Source organism: Centrocercus urophasianus, unplaced genomic scaffold (assembly GCF_019232065.1).
Source record: "Centrocercus urophasianus isolate 14NV4802_14NV808 unplaced genomic scaffold, USGS_Curo_1.0 seq_10, whole genome shotgun sequence".
Taxonomy (NCBI): domain Eukaryota; kingdom Metazoa; phylum Chordata; class Aves; order Galliformes; family Phasianidae; genus Centrocercus; species Centrocercus urophasianus.
In genome coordinates, this window is record NW_024884142.1 from 78,594,346 (window position 1) to 78,610,435 (window position 16,090).

General features: G+C 41.6%; 1 protein-coding gene across 5 annotated transcripts in view; it reads right to left on the reverse strand.

The window, feature by feature from the left end:
* PPM1B (protein phosphatase, Mg2+/Mn2+ dependent 1B) overlaps positions 1-15,906 on the reverse strand; it is a 53,783-nt gene extending 37,877 nt beyond the window's left edge. The window contains exons 1-2 of one of the 5 annotated variants that reach the window (XM_042831353.1): positions 2,127-2,218; positions 1,370-1,486 (exon numbers count right to left, since the gene is read on the reverse strand). The gene's annotated coding sequence lies outside the window, so the exon portion shown is untranslated. Of the gene's footprint in view, positions 1-1,369; positions 1,487-2,126; positions 2,224-15,819 lie in introns of those variants that run through there. The other 4 variants (XM_042831111.1, XM_042831439.1, XM_042831034.1 and 1 more) reach the window with 4 other exon arrangements.
* Between the last annotated feature and the right edge of the window lie 184 nt (positions 15,907-16,090).

Sequence of the window (16,090 nt, forward strand, 5' to 3'; positions counted from 1 at the left end):
ATACCTAATATCTATAAAAGTATATCAAAAAAATAAGCAGAGTTCACAATGGGATACTCTTAAGTATTCAAGCCTTCGCAGAATGATGACAAAGACTTTGATGAATTTAGCAGTTTAATTTAAAAGCTAAGCAAACAAGCTTGAGGATTATGCAGGTACTTCAGTAAAAATTATTAGAAAAAAATACACAACCATAAAGGCACAACAAATTAAAAACAGTAATGTGAATTGAAGTCTACTGATGATCTGAGCCTTCTAGTAAGTGATGAATTCAGCACATTAGGTGCCAGTGTCAGTAGACTCCCACAATCCCACAAGGGCTAGCACCAGGCAACCAGCTGCCTACACTGCATTTGCACTGCAACTTGCACTTTACAGTCCTTGAAACACCTCTTATGTCCTTCTGACTCCACATGAAATTCTCCACCATGTGTTTTATGGCTGGATACCTTGCCCTTGTATTCCCCTGCTCACACAACCTGCTTTCTGCAAGGGATACCAATGTGTTTCCATTTTTCTGAAGCGTTTATTCAGCTTCTCCTTTGGAAAACAGTGTATATGATCTATAATAGATTAATAGTGTAGCCCACAAATATGCTCCTTGAGTCTGGGGAATCAAGGGGAACTGCAAGCTGTGCTGTGGATTTCATCACCCCAAACCAAGTTAGACTCTTCACACTTCCCTTGGAGGCTGGGAATGATACAATCATTTTATTCAGTATTTTGTTCATCTGCAAATGATAGCTGAAGGCAACAGCACCACTGCTACATAATTCTAATGACTCCTACCACTTGATTAGTGCCCAAATTTGCAGAGAGATGACAACTGCACAGGTGCTTGAAGCAATGGCTTTACTGAAACACATCCACCCTGTCCTTTTAAACCCATCCTACTCTCTGATTCCCCAACTATTCCCTGATACTTTGAAATAGACCAGGCATGGTACTCCAGCTGTAACTACATTCAAGAGAAATTCCAACTAGATGAGCATGGGACTATAAAGTAAACCAAATATAGTTACTGATGCCATTTATTAAGACATTTCATTTTGTATCATGCAAATCAGTATATCAGTTTTACAAGTATGAACATGTATGCTACTCAAAAGATATAGTAAACATTAGTTACAAGTATCAACTTGGTTAACTGTTTTAATGAAAGAATGCAGACACAGCTAGATTATATGCACCTGATCACAGCACACATTCAAAGAATTATGCAGCATTTAATACTTAATAAATATTCATAATATGCTTCAGGCTAAGTACAATGCACAAGAAAGCTGATAAATGAGAAGTAGTTCCATTTCACAAGCTTTGATATTCATGCTTTTTGCCACCTGGTCATGGGCAATTTTGAAAATCTTACCTTGAACGCAGTGCAAAAATCAAATTTCTTCCAGATCTTTGTGCTTCTGATAAAGATTCAGTTTAGAGACTCTTCCTTGTATGTTAGAGGGTGAATAAAGCAGAAGAGCCTGTAAGTCTGAAAGTAGGAAGATGGAATAATTGACCAATTTCTTTCCTAGTTCAACACATTATTCAATAAAATCCATAGCTCAAGAGCTGCTTTATAACAAGTTTTTGACTGGAATCAAGAGAAACACATGAACAGCTGAAAGCGGTCCAGTTAGCCAAGAAGATCGCACTTGTTCGGGGTAATGCAGCAAAAGATTACAGGAGTGCCTTTCATTTCTTAGAGACAAAAGGCATAAGGTGATATAAGCTAAACCAGTCAATGGACACTACCTGCCAAAAAATCCACTATCATTTGAACCACCTTCAAAATAGGTGCACACAAGTCTATTTATAAACCAGGAATACGAACAACCACGTAATAGAGAAAGCCTGCACAGGGCTATGTGCATTCATGCATGTTTAAGGGGAAGAAGATAGAAAAGCCTAGCATATTGATGCAACCATTTCCAAAAGTACACATAGATACTGGAGTCAAAAGAAAAAGAAGGTCTACAGTTGGGATTCAAACTTAATCTCACGTATAGAAACTATATCAAAGAAGCCTGTCACTGGCTACTAGTTTTTCATAAAAGCAAAATGCTATTAAGAAAGAAGCAGAGTTGCTTTTCTCACAAACTCAAGAGTCAGACTATCACAGTTAAACCCACCATGCTAAGTATACTAGTAGATAACTTCAGTAGGTTGGGCCCAGCTGAAGCCTTCCATTTTCAAATTATCCACATACAGCATTTAGTTGACAGTTTCTTTCTATAAGCCTGGGTAAAGAGGGAACTGAATCAATATCAGCAAAACTGTTGTTATTTCTTTCTTCCACAAGAAACTTCAAACAACAAACGCTCCGCATATTGCTTAGCTTTACTTCAAGGCTCAGAACAACAGATAAAGGCAAGTGAAAATATATCAGCCACTGTAAAGTTCTAGAACAACTTGAACAAGAGTATTTTTCATTTCTTTCTCAGGTGAATGACGTTATTTAAAGAATGCACTTTGTCTACTAAATGCTTACCCAACAGTTAGAGATTACAAGTAACTACTGGTAAATTTCAGAAACAGTGAACACGAGTAATTGATCATACTCAAACTATTTTATTTAGCAGCACTAGAAATACATGCTTCCAAATGAAACTGAAGTCTCAGCTAGAAGTGGTACTTCACAGAAATTTGAGTAGGAAGGGACTTAGGAGGTCTTCCAGGCAAATCACCTTCTCAAAGTGCAGTCAAAGCTGAGTTCCATCCTAGTTGCTTAAGGCTTTATCTACTCAGGTCTTGAAAATCTCCACAAGGGCAACGTCATTCTCAATTTATGACCCCGCCTCATTTTCCCATTGTGCTTCTCAGTAAAGAGATCAGCTCCATTTTCTTGGTATCAAGCTCTGGAAATCCCAAAAGGTTGCCACTGTTCCAAGGTTACAAACGCAGCTTAGGAACGTATGGAAAAAACATCAGGTAAAGGGGAACAAAGCTGCCAGTTCTCGTCCCTGTCTGACCTGCATTTAGCCTAATGTTCAGCAGATGCAGCTCATTCTTCACAGAGGTACGACCCAGCCAGCCTTCAGCCTGTAGCACTGTGGGAATGCTTCCCATTCTAGAAGCAGGACCATGTCTTAGGCTCCTAGAGACCCACTCCTCTAGGCTGAACATCTCTAGATGGGCACCCAGCCTTTGAGCTGCCTTGCTGCATGACCACCACAAACCTCTTGAAGGTACATCCCATTTCCTCATTGATAACAACATCAAGAAGTGCAAGACACTACATGTCACTGACAAACTCCACTCATAACTGGCATCCAGGCAGAGTATGAATGATTAACTAATACCCTTTGAACACAAATTTGTCCAGTTATCCCTCCATTCAGACTACAAATAGGAGTATGCTGTAGGACACTGTGTAAAGCCTTGCTACAGATAAAGCAGGACATGTCCATTGCTGTCCCTTTTTCGAAGATCTAGTCATTTCATCACAGAAGGCAGCCAAACTGGTCAGGTAATGATTTTTCCATGATAAATCCACACTGGCAACTCCAGTCACTACTTTCAAGGGCATAGAAGTGGTTTGCTATAGGTTGACTAACTACAAATTTATAACGTTAATAGAATAAAGCAGTATTTAACATTTTTAGCATATGGAAGAAGAAGCTTTTTTATATAACACAGAAATGACGTCTGAAAAAATTACTCTCTAAGCTTAAACAATTAGCACAATTCAAATGTTCCACAGACTACATGTAGGAGTTCAGTGCACAGAGATACGCACATTTCAACAAGCTGAACACAGTCACCAAGCAATGAAGTTTCCGGCCACTTCTCAAGGTATCTGGCAACAAGACAATAACTGCAGAGGTTGTAAGAGGAAAAATTTGGTATTCATAACTCCTCTGAAAATTCATGATAGAAATCAATGACAGAAGAAGAGAAGAGGAGCTGCAAAGAACAGCAAGCTATCAAGAAAACCTAAGTATGGTTTATTACAAATATTAGGAAGAATATCTGAAATTCAGATTGCTTACATCCTTTCAGATTATTTGGATTTCTTCCAAAACACAATGAAAGCAAATTCACTTCACTGTGACCTCTGAACTTGAACAAACTCAAGAACTCCTGGAAACAAGTAGTCAGTCACACTGCAGTCAATAGCAGGTCTGACAGTACCCAAGTTTCACCCAAAATACTTCAGTTCCTCTGCAGTTTCCCAAACCTTTCACTGAAAGCACGGAGCAGATAATAAGCTCCAGCTTCACGTTAAGCAGTGTACAATACCAATGCCACAGTTGATGAACAGAAGCAATTCTCTTATCCCCCAGGGAAATTTGCAAACATGACAGAAGACAGAGAAAAACAGCCCAACTCCCTCGGGAACTTTTTTCTGGAACCCCTCACGATGGTCTCTGCTATGTAAAGTTTTGGCTCCTGCTGTGTTCTCACATGCCTATGGAATAAAGATATTCTCATCAGCAAGCACTGATATTTAATTAAACAGGAATGACCACCACGAAAGAAGTCATGTCATCAGCTGCACATACACTGTGCATTTGGGGAAAATCCAGAAGAGCATTCATGATTTAGTTATAATGGAGGTTTTAACATTAAATATTGAAGGCAAGTTCTTTTACTTTAGGATCACAATACAGCTGGTGACGCTGCTAACACTGTCACAGTTGACATGATTTCCAGTACTGCCTTTTCTTCACATTCTTAGTTTACATTACATTTAAACTAATCTTTGAAAATGATGATATAACCTGACATTGTTTTCTATCTGGACTTCTTCTCTTCAGCAGAGCAGAGTGATAGCCACAGGACAATGAATGTTACTTTGAACTGTCAAGAATGCATCAGCAGTGACATTTCAATCAAATGTACAGCTTCCACTGATAAAACAGGTTATTGGGTATTGAACAGTATCCAAACCATTGTACTCAGGCAGTTTCTAAGCATACCTTAAGAGAAACTCCTCTGAAATATCTCAGGGTGCAGCCTCACAACAAGCTGGCTAAACTAAATTGACAGTGCTCCCACTACCTGTACTCTTCTACTCCAACCTTTGCTGTGGTAGTTGCTTTCACCTCATGTAACAAGCTGCTTCAAGAAGCTCAACTGAAAGAAAATTAAGCCAAGTAACAGATAAGCTTCCAAAATTTTACAACCACTGTTTTAAACAGCTGCAAAGTAGAAATAACTGCTGGCTGACAAGAGAGCAGACGTATCTAATGCCCTGCACTGCCACTGAAGTAACAGAACATTCACTAACTACAAGAAACTCATAATAAACAAGACAGATTTGAATTATATACAAGCTACTTCTCTAATCGCGATGGTTTATTTTTGTCCTGTCCATAGCATTTCAGAAGTGCTACACTTGTCTAGTGCAAACAAGCTTGATTGCTTTTTCCCATTTAATGAAAAAGAAGCAAGAAATAATTTCAGCCTTTTTTTTTCCTGTGAACACCACAGTTCAATCCAAATACATTCCTTCAGTCCCCGAAAGATCTTCTAAGAATTTTTGCTTCCTCAAAAGGAGACTTAAATCCATCAGTTCCACACCACCTTGCACGCAAAATAAGAAGAATTTTCATCCCGTATTAAGTTTTTCTCTACCTGCAGGACTTAGGTTTATGTTTGTTCTTAAACAGTATTCAAGGTGAAAAAACTTTGGAAAAAAGCAGCACAGACTGAAGCTTCCAGCCCCGCTCCCAACCCCTTTTCAATAAGGAATACAATGGGGGGGAGCAAAAGGAGCTCAAAGAAACCACGTTGACAATGATAAGGAGAGAGGATGAAAACTAAATACAAAACAGCTCCTCAAAGCAGCAGTGCACAAGTCAGCAGTCAAGTTTCACTTGCTATTTTTTACCCACACTGGTATTAAAGACTCACAGCATCTCCACAAAGCAAGAACTCCAGTAAGCACCAAAACTTGGTAATAAAATCTTGCCTACCTGACAGTAAAAATCCTGCACATGATGAAAAGACAGGCATACAACACAGCCCAGGGTTAAGGTGTTAATGAAGAACATCTCTCAATGGATAGCGCTCTGCCTATCCAACCGTTCTCTACATTAGCAGAAGTTTTCAGTAAACTCATGTTTCTTTGGAAAGCACTTTCATTTACTTCTGCACTAAAAGCATCTACTGCATTTCAATTCCTCTCCTGCTTGTTGTTAGTTTCTCTCATTTGGCAACAGCATCGCGCTTTGACCCTAGGAAAGGGAAGGATAAACAAGTGGAATCAATTGACAGTTCTAAGGTCGGACCAAAACTACAGGGCAGAAGAAAGCTTGCTCATAGGTGGCCCAAGTTCACTGACTCCTTATGTACTACTAACAGCTTAGGGTGATCATTAAAAAGGAAAGTAGCAGAGAAGAACAACAGAGATTCCAATAGAGCATACTAGGACTATTACTTCAAGAAATTAGATAATCCATGACAGACCTGAGCTGTCACCTATGCTTGCTATGCAAGTCTTCTGCTGTATCCAGACTCCTGACAAACTGGACAAACAAGACTTTTGAAAAAGGGACAATATGTTAAGACACATTAAGACATCTTCCACATTAGCTCCATCTTCTCTGTAGAACTGACAACATAACCAGGCTTCATATCTGAACAAATCTCTCTCTCTCAAAAAAATTATTATTTCAGTTCTGGAATTACTATCCCATGCCACTGCTTACACAAAACATTTGTCTGTTAACCCTGAACAGAACAATTAGCACTGGTGGGGAAGAAAAAAGTCAAGCAGTAACTGATCAGGGCTCTTTCTAGATGGAGCCCTACTTTCCCCTGCACATATACAGAAACATGGAAGAAAATTAGAGTCAAAAACAGCTGTGAATATAAAGTACTTTTGAAGGACAGTATTTTCCAGGAATAAATTAATACAGGGTTTCACAAACGCAGTTTCAGAACGCTTCCCTGATTACATTTTTCTAAGCACGGTAAGTTCTTTTCCCTGTCATGGACAACAATAGCACAGTTTTATTTCAGGAATCCTAAACAACACTGCAATTTCATTCCTTCCCCTCTGGCTCCTTAAGTAAGTCTCACTTCAATGAATGTCAGAAAAAAGTCATCAGAAGATGTTTTGACAATCTCTAACCTTATCCCTTCTCCTGGGAAACTATATTCTAAGTTAACACCATTTCTTCTTTCTTTAAAAAAAAAAAAAAAAATATTAATATATATATATATATATATATAATATATTTATATATTAGGGTGCCTAATTAGGGAACCCTAATTATATATATACACATACACTATGAGAGTGGTCAAAAACACATAGTAAATGGCTATGGTTAACATCAACTACTAATTTGAGATCATAAAGTATTTCAGAGTTGTTCTCCTGCCTACAGACGGTGAGATTTGCTTTACTTAGAAGTCATCCTATTGGATTCAGTTACAAACTAGATATTGGCATTCAACCCAGGAGTTGCCTGCATCACGTCTTACTCTTACATAGTGAAAAACAAAACTAAAAGCCTAAAGCCAAATGAAAACAAGACCCCAAATATCAAAGCAAAGATACGGTTCAGCATGAGGCATACCAAACAGAAAACATAAGTCAAATGAAATATATCATTTCACTATGATATAAGAGTAGGAAAAAATAGTCATGACTATGGCAAAGTTCTAACAACACTTTTTTTTCCTGCCTAACACACAAATTAAATTATTACTTCAGAAAGAACATTACACTAAAGCTTTTACCATTTCTCAAAAACTGATGAGCTCTCAGATTTGCCTGCAGAGGAAACTGCACATCTATTTGACTCTACCAAACACTGTGAAACATTCTCATTTCTGTACCACTTAAATTGCTTTCAGTTTCTTTACATTGTAAAAGACAGCCAAAAGAAGGGCTGGTTGGAAAATGTCTCACAAAGCGAGCCACTGCTCCTATTAAAGCACCTTCATGACAATGCCAACAACGTCCTCTTTAAACAGCAATTCAATTATGGTGCACTTGTAGAGGATTTCTGAAATAAACTTCACCAAAAAACAGTATTAGTTCTAGCTACTGCTTTCACAAAAACATGTGCATTTTGGTTATGTACAAGAATAGTATTTGTCTAGTTTTACCCACAATCGAGTGCCATGTTTTAGACAAAGTATCCCTCTGAGTAGCATAATTAGACATAACTCAGACCTCAAGTGTTTCCATCACTCTAAGCCATCAGTAAGAGAACCAGAAGATGGTGACAAACCCACACCAAGTACGGGATATTTTACCATCATCAGTAAAACAGATGGTTTTGTTTCTTCAAAAAAAAATAAAAAATAAAAAACACATTAAAAAAAAACATTTTCAGAGAAAAGAAAAAAATTGAAACAAAGTTCATTCCCATGATGTGTCTCCAGGAACAAATGTAAAGACAAAGAAATGCAACATCACCCAAGTACAGTAGTACTTATCTGACAAGTTCCAAAGCACATCAGAGTTTCAGCAGCTTTTCAAGGTCACAAAAGCAATCACAAATCAAAGTCCCTTCTAAGTGCCCATCTACCACCCTCAAAATGAAAACTTGCAGCACTCAGGCATCAATACACTGCTCATTTTAAAAAAACCTCATTCACAGCCCAAAACAACTTCACGTACCAGGGGATATTACTAGTCTCCAGTTTCACAGAAATCACTACAAAAGACTACAACGTACATCTGGGAAAATTTATATCCATCCATTTGGGGCCCTTTTAATACGTACATTGCGTGCCCTCAATAACTGTATCTGTCCTGTAGAGAAGAGATTTTAGAAAAGTTGCCACTGTTAGGAGCACCATTTCCTACCTCTACATAAGTAACCTGAAACACAGGAGGGAGAGAATAAAGTAGTTTTTAACTCTTATGGAAGAAATACAAATCATTGCTAAATACAAAAAGGCTTTAGATAAAGCAAGAGTTGCCATGAAGAGATCGAATACAACCACAGAAAGCCAAGCTCCAATTCCCCTCCCTCAGCAGTTTGCACAAACTGACCGCAATTCATAAGTTAACACAAGAGTAAATACTTCAACAAATAATCATGTTCTGTGAATTTGTGGTAATAAATAGCTGGATCATGTAGAGACATTCCATCCAAACTAGTGCCTCTTGAGAACAAGTATTACAGGAGCTCAGCTTTGTTACGGACAGCACCTTGCTGTGCAGGACACATATATTACACGTGCCCCAAACACACAAAAATACTTTCAGAGCTGACTTGCAACTCAGAAAAACTCCAACCACAAGACACCAAGCCACAGGAAGCCAAGCTTCACAGACACTCATTTCATTCTTGATTAACTGAAGTAAAGCCACGAAAGAACTGCTTTCCAGTATTGCTGTTTTAGTACTGGTAATTTTATCACTAAATCTCAGCTCTAGGGACAATAATTTGGGAACAAAGATTCAGATACCTTTCAAGATAGATAAAATGCCTTACTTAGAGATCGTCCAGGACTGACAACAGCAATCAAGAGGCTCAAGAATGGAGGATGTAGACCTACACACTGCTCAACACCCTCTGCAATGCTCTAAGATGCTTCAAGACCCAATCAGAACATCTGCATTAGCATTTTCATTTGGACCAGCAGTGCACTTTCAAGGAAATCTGAGTCATCCCATGTGCTGTGCTTTAGTTTGCACCCTCTGAGTAGTTTCAAAGCACATCATCTGGACATCTCTGACATTTACCTTGAATAAAACTCCTGGAGAACACCGAATAGCCAGCAGTATTAGGGGTATACTCAAAACCAGATTACAAGTGGTCTAAAATACAATCACACGAATCACATATATGGTAACTACATATACCAGGTCCACGTAACTTACCTTTCCACTCTACAGGTCACCTTCACTTACAGCATACAGCTTGATGATATAAATACAAGCAATATGGCAGACATTGCCCATTCATCCAAGAGACCTTCAAGCAGCAGTAACTTGTCCTGAGCCACCAACACATCATCTCATTAGGCCTAAGGTGGCTGCACTGAGGATTTGAGCCTTTCTTCTGCATTAACCATAGCACAGGTGTTTCAGCATTCATTCAGTCTTGCCTCCACTCCCTTGCAATTACAATCATCAAAATCTGGTGGGATACACCTAGGAAAGTTTTCCTATTAAACCTAAAAACCTCAAAAAACTACACATTCCATGTATCACCTACATCTACTGTACCATACAACCTTTTAAGAAACACTGAAAACACAGTACAATAACCCACATCAGTGGCTCCACTCAAGCTCAGGGTAGAGAACAAAGCACGTGCTCCATAAGGCTTTATATTACTTGTCCATCATTTTAAACAACACATTTGCCCAGGAAAAAAAGTTGCCCTGGTTTCAGAAGAAGCCAATGAATGTTCATTAATATTTCCGTGTATATTAAAGGATTATCATAATTGCTATTTATTTCAGTTTTCTGCTTGGATCAATGATCAATTCTTTACAGATAAGTTCTATCATTTAAGATGTTTCTCTCTAGTCACCAACTTTTCTTTTGCCACAAGATTTTAAATACAAGGTCGTGAGTTTTCAACAATACCTGGCTTTGATAAGACAGGAGAACTGGTGAGAATAGGCCAAAGCAATATTGTGTGAACCACACACGATCATAGCATTAACAATAAAACATTACCTCTTCTACTAAAGAAATCAGCATCTTATTTCTTTACCTCCTTGATGAAATGTCACATTCTAACAACACAGAACCACATTTGCCCTACATTCAGTAAAGGTCAACTTCCTGCACTGGGGTTACTGAAATACTGAAGGTGATATTTTGTCTTAACATACACTAATCCCCTGGAAACCACCAAGACAGACTGCTGCTTTCCTCTGTTACCTAATAGGAAGTTTGTGGTCATTAACTTGTCATTACCAAACACACCAAAGAGCCATCTCAAGCTCTCCAATAGCCTGGTCTGAAACATCCTTAAGTGAATAGGCTATTTTCCTGAGCTGAATTCTGGTTAAGTCTCCCAAGAATAGATTTCAGCACCTGGGTTCATCATTCACATGAAAGAAAGCTCAGTGAAAAGATCATTTTCCATCAAAAAAGCTGAGAACCTACACCATCAGACAGTGATGTAGTAACATCATAAAACCATGAGCTGAATGAATATTACTGAGAAAGTAATGGTGCATAGGGGAGCAGTAGGGGGCAATTTATTTTTCACAGCAGAACAATACCTGGCCTGAAAACCTCCCTCAATTTGTAGAGATGGCTGCAGTAGCTGAGATGAAGAGGGTGAGCTTTTATCAATATCTACACTCAAAACATTTTTCTGCCTTGTCTCCCAATGTAAATTCTCCCAAAAGCCAGAAGACTAACTTAAACTACACTCATTAGCAACCCTTATGTTTCACCATACCAATAACAGCTCAAGAAATGAAGATCAGTACTAAAATGCAAGAGGTAATTTACAGCTCACACCAAACTTCTCAGACTAGTTTTCTTGGCAACAATAATTAATTCTTAAGAATTTATGTTTGGCATTGGCACCTGGTACTGCTTGGGTACATTCCACAGACGCTGTAGGTCCCATACACTCTTCAACTCACAACACTTACATGCATGGTTGAAACTCCCACACTAGAAGCAATCAATCTCAGACAGATTTGCCAAATTTCAGCTTGTTTGACTCAATGCTAGTTTGACTCCCATGCTAGATATCTGCCTGAGCCTGAAAGACATTAGGCAAATAGCTAGAGTTCGCAAGGCTATCTATCATAGAAAAACAGTTTGGGTTGGTTTTGGAAACACAGCATCCTTACTCTCGCATCAAGGATTTGTTTTTCACTGTCCAAACAAACAATTCCTTTTCTCCACATTTTTATAGCCTGATGTTGGTTGATACTTTCTGTTTCTGAATTAAGAACCTGTAATGCCTCATCCACATACTGTAGTTAAATTCCCTGAAGATTTTGTGCATGCTAGATAGACTGAAAGCCAGAGCAAAACCACCCCTGAAATTTCATAAAACATCTCTCACATAACACCACAAGCAATTAAAGCAGGACGAAAATGTGACAGTTCACACCCTGCACATATGTAAGCCAAATCTTGCAGATAATCAAGCATAAATAACTGAAGCACAGAATGAAGGTGAAAAACATGCAAATAGCATAAGTTGCAAGAGCTTCAACACTTTTTCAAGAAATCAGCATTGCTTTTCTCCAATTTGCTGAGAAAAATCAATATTCAGATCAAAGCACTTGGGCTGCCCAAATGCCCCAGATCTGATGGATGCATCTTTATCTTCAGAGAGGCAAAGAGAAACTGGAGTTCAGCATTGAATTCACAGATTGTTCAACAACGTGGCAGAAAATGAAAAAAGTACAGATAAAAATTAGAGCATACAAGGTGATAGAGATGGTCAATGTTAGAGGAAAAAAAACGGACACAGATATGCGTGACCTGTTAATCGCTCTCCATAATTCACACCCTGAGTCTAGAACTTGGATTGTTTTACCAAGGCCTCCCCACTGACTCTGTGAACACTGTGCTCACAAAAACCAGCAGCTAGTTGTCTCCCAGTGCTGACTGGAAAAGAGCAGCTATTGACACTGTGCTAAGCCAGCAACAGGCCTACGTGACATGTCTATGCATTCCTAATATAACGACGATCCACGATGCTGGCATACAGTAAATCTGAATTTTCAGATTGAAAGATTGAAAGAATGAAAACTGATCCAAAAAGTGATATTTGTGATTATAATACAAATATTTCAAGTACTGTTGCATTTTTTATTTTTAAATCAAATATTAGAAGTGAATCAGTACAACAGAGGACAGATTAAAAGAAAAAAGCATCAAGTTAATGTTTAAGAAATATTAACTACACTCAGTAACCCTCCCTGAGAATGGTAGTCCCTTACTTACATCCAGCAGCTTATTCCACACACTGATTCCACAAGCTCTAACTTAAATCGTGATGAGTTTATATTTATGTAAGGTGTGGTCTCAAGCTTAATAAAACAAGTCAGAAGCACATTTGAGCAATCACCTTTGAAACATCTACGTGAACCAGCATCCAGTGGTAATTCCACATCAGCGATGAGCAAACACCCTGGATAATCTATGATAACTACAAGAGAGACTTTTTTTCTCCACCTTCTGCCTTTTTAATTGACCACCTCACAGCTATTGCAATAAACTAGATTCTACACATGGCTTTCAATCATTTTGCCCTTCAAAGAAAAGTCAGACACTGACCTCTTTCCTTTCTTTTGTCCCTTGCAGCCAACACAAGACTCCCCAAACTACTAACACCCCAAACTCCTCCAAGACTTCGCACCTGTTAAACACGTAAGGCCTCCAGCTGCCAGCCTCACACTACACACAGCCCTTCCCATACTGTGTTAATTCAGAATCCCCATTAATAAATACTATGCACCATAATCAAACCACATATCCCATAACACAACCTCCTCCAAGCATCTATACAGAATACGAGATGATGTGCCATGTAAACAAATAATTCATACTACCAAAAACATACAAAACATGGGACACACAAATGCACTTTCTCTATATTTTCACCCAAGTCAAACAACTTCCCACTGTAAATCATTACTCCACAGATCTCAGGCCCTCAAATGCTCAGGCACTAAGCCTTCTCCAAACAACCTTACAGCCAGTACCTTTGACACAAAGTCAACGTAAGTATAAAGGTTTACATAACGCACAAGCATAGACAGCCTAGCCTCAATCCACATGCATGGAGCTTGTCTGTACACAGTGCTTTTAGTTAGCAGCTCATCTGCCAAGACTGTTACAAGCATTTGTTTCAGCAAAAGTTTACACTAAGCTAATGGACAATTTACCTACTGAGACAAACAGAACAAAATAAAGCAGAAGGGAAAAAAAAAAAAAAAAAAAAAAAAGGTTTCTTGAAGAGAAACCTTGTGACCATTTGGTAGACTCCTGTAACCCTGCAATACCAACTCATATTCATTTATTTTTTAGCTTCCATTGGCTGTCACAACTATACTGCACTCCTCTGCACACTGAGGGGAGGCAGGACCACCCACCACCTGCTACCTGCCCAGGACACCGCAGGAACTCCAACCCCAGTTTGCTTAATGTCCCCTGCCATTTTAGCTTTTTCACATTCACAGTAATAAAAGCCTGCCTTTCTCTCTACACAGACTATAGTTCCAACTAACTCAGCAACAGGAAAATTCCAATTTCCCTTTTGTACCAATAGCATTCCCCTGATACACACATGCGCGCAATGCCTAACACAACCTTCACTCTGTAGATGCACAATCCTCACCATCTCATCCAATCCCCCTCTTTCCTCAACAAAACCTTGCAAATACTCTGATGTCCATTTCTACTTTTAAGTATATGGCCAAATCCCCTCAAGTCCTCATAATCTACAGTAATCCCAAATAATTTACCCACAAGAAGAGTGCACTGATGCCCTCACAGACAGAAACATGTACTGCCTGACACGTCACAAATACAGGTCCCTATGTTTCCACAGTCTCTACTAGCATACATGTAGGCTCTTCTCCAAACAGCACCACAGTGTCCTCAACACATAGCAACTGCCACAGGATTTCCACTTGGGATTCCAGAGCTTCAACACGCAGTATCCAGGCCTTCTATGTCACCGCAGGTATGACAGCAACTCACAGCTCCTGACATGTTCCCAGGACAAAGACCCTGCTGCTCGCTGTCCCAGCCTGCCTCACCACACCAGCAGTAGGGCTCACCCAGCTGCAGACAGCCACATATCCTCAGGCTCTCACTACACGCACCAGGCAAACCAACTTGTATGCAGTTAGGACCACGCGTGTCTACCTGCCCACATACCAGCTTGTAATACACACGAAGGTCAGACACATTGCGGCTTACCACGCCAGGTACCAACGGAAATAAGTTAAGAACCCTGGTAGGAACTTCTTGTATCTGTGCCTCAGCTACCACCCGAAGTCGCCCTCCCCCACAGTGTTTAGAGGACACGCAACTTATCCCTTTACCTCTCACACCCTATACAGGACCATCCACCTATTGCCGCTAGATTTATAAGCCTTCACATACCACTGTTCCTAAACACGTGTGGTTTCACCCACCATCTGCATCTCCCAAGTATAAACACAGATATAAACATGCCCCTCAGCCTACCCCACACACAGCTGCCTCCAGTCCATCAGAATGACTCCCACTCTCCGCCTAGCCATAACGTGCAGCTACGCCATACCCACAACCATACACGGCGGTCCCAAACCCCTCGACCTTCCAGCCACAACAGGAGAATCTCCAACTTCTCTCCCTTCCCCACGACCCTCGCAGCAGCGCTGCCCCTGGAGGCGTGCCGGCAGCTCCTCCGCGCAGCCCCCGCTCCCCGCGGCTCCCGGGCCTAACGCCAGCTGCCCGCTCCGACCCGAGGCCCGCACTACCGCTCCCGGGCACACACCGCCGGCGGCCCCGCCATTCGCCCGGGCGCAGCCAATGCACGTGCGCGGGTCCGGCTCGCCCACCCCTCCCGCCCTTTCCTCGCTCCGCTCCGCTCCCCACGTTACCTTCGCGGGACCGGACCTAAGAGCAGCACCCGGCCCACGGGCCTCTGCTCGGGGTTCGCCTCCCCCGGGAGGCCGGCGGCGGCGCCGGCGCGGCCCGGAGCTCGGCACGGCGAGGCGGAGGCCGGGCCTGCGCGGTACCTCCCCGCTGCCCGAGGCAGGCGCGCAGCAGGCCCTGCCCGCCCGCCGGCCCCACGCGAGCAGGCCGCCCCCCCGCCGCGCGCAGGGCCCTCCCGTTCCGCAACGCCCGCTCCTGAGCCCCTCCGCCCCCTCCCCTTCGCCGGCCAGCCGAAGCCACGATCCCGCGGCGGGCCCCGACCCCGCTACCTGTCGGCGAAGGAGCACCGGCGTCCCCCGGCGTTCGGGCGCCGGGCGGCCCGGCTCGGGCCCGGACCCGCCTTAGATCGGCTCGGGGGAGCCCGGGTAGTCCTCAGGCCTGGGCCGCCCTGCGCTGGCCGCCGCCGGCCGCGGTCGCCGCGCGCTCGCGCACTCCGAGCGCCGCCAGCAGCGCCGACATGTTGGGAGCCCCCGTCCCGAAGGCCGCCGCCGGGCCCGCCCTCTCCTCCGCCCACGTCACGGAGCCGCGGGAGGGGCCCGG